Here is an 845-nt window from a genome sequence, read left to right on the forward strand (position 1 = left end):
ATTATTCCATTACTTTATTTCATACTTTTTTTTCTAAATTAAGTCAGTATATTTCCAAATTCCACCAAAAAGAAGCCTGCTTTACCAACAAATATACTCATTACAATGAAAGATCTTCAAATCATGTTTTTACAGTAATGTCCAAAGAAAAAATCAAATAAAAATATTCATCATGAAATATATATAAATCTATCCTATTAGAGTATGGCAGTAGTGTTTATAAAAGTTTACACAGGCATTCTTCCTATCATAAAATGTTATGAAGACCCCACAAAAGGAAATCCCTGAACTGAAATACTGTAAAAGATTATTTACACAACCATGAAATCATATATTGTATATATGTACATTGAGCACCTAACTGCTTGCTAAAAAAATGATAAAATTCATCAAACTTTATGCAATTAGCATTATATATTTTGTTACAATCAAGTAATATCATCTTTTGCCAAACAAAAACAAAGGCTTACATTTAACATTTCCCCATGGGACACTTTTAATGAAAATATACTTCTAATCACAAATCTCTACTTAGTAAAGACGTGATGTAACACACTGATGTAAAAAAAATGTTCATCTGTGCACATGTACTAATATGTACTAAAAAGAGCTATAAGCCATCAAATACCTTTCTGGTATAAGTACTGCCCTGGTGACTTAACATTGATAAATAATTAGTAATATCACTGATGCATAATATCTTTTCTAATATAATATATTCATCCTTTACAAAAAAATATAAAGACATATTTTTTTCTACTTTTATAAAAATACTACTCAAGAATTTTCCATGTACGCAGCACAGACATATATTTATGGTTATTACTAGATTTTCTGATCCATAC

At 27.1% G+C, this 845-nt stretch overlaps 1 protein-coding gene across 1 annotated transcript in view; it reads right to left on the reverse strand.

The window, feature by feature from the left end:
* LOC119590807 (thiopurine S-methyltransferase-like) overlaps positions 1 to 845 on the reverse strand; it is a gene marked incomplete in the record, with an annotated part of 4764 nt that continues 3919 nt past the window's right edge. The window contains 1 exon segment of the mRNA XM_037939540.1: positions 1 to 845.

The sequence above is a fragment of the Penaeus monodon genome, chromosome 27 (assembly GCF_015228065.2).
Source record: "Penaeus monodon isolate SGIC_2016 chromosome 27, NSTDA_Pmon_1, whole genome shotgun sequence".
Classification (NCBI taxonomy): domain Eukaryota; kingdom Metazoa; phylum Arthropoda; class Malacostraca; order Decapoda; family Penaeidae; genus Penaeus; species Penaeus monodon.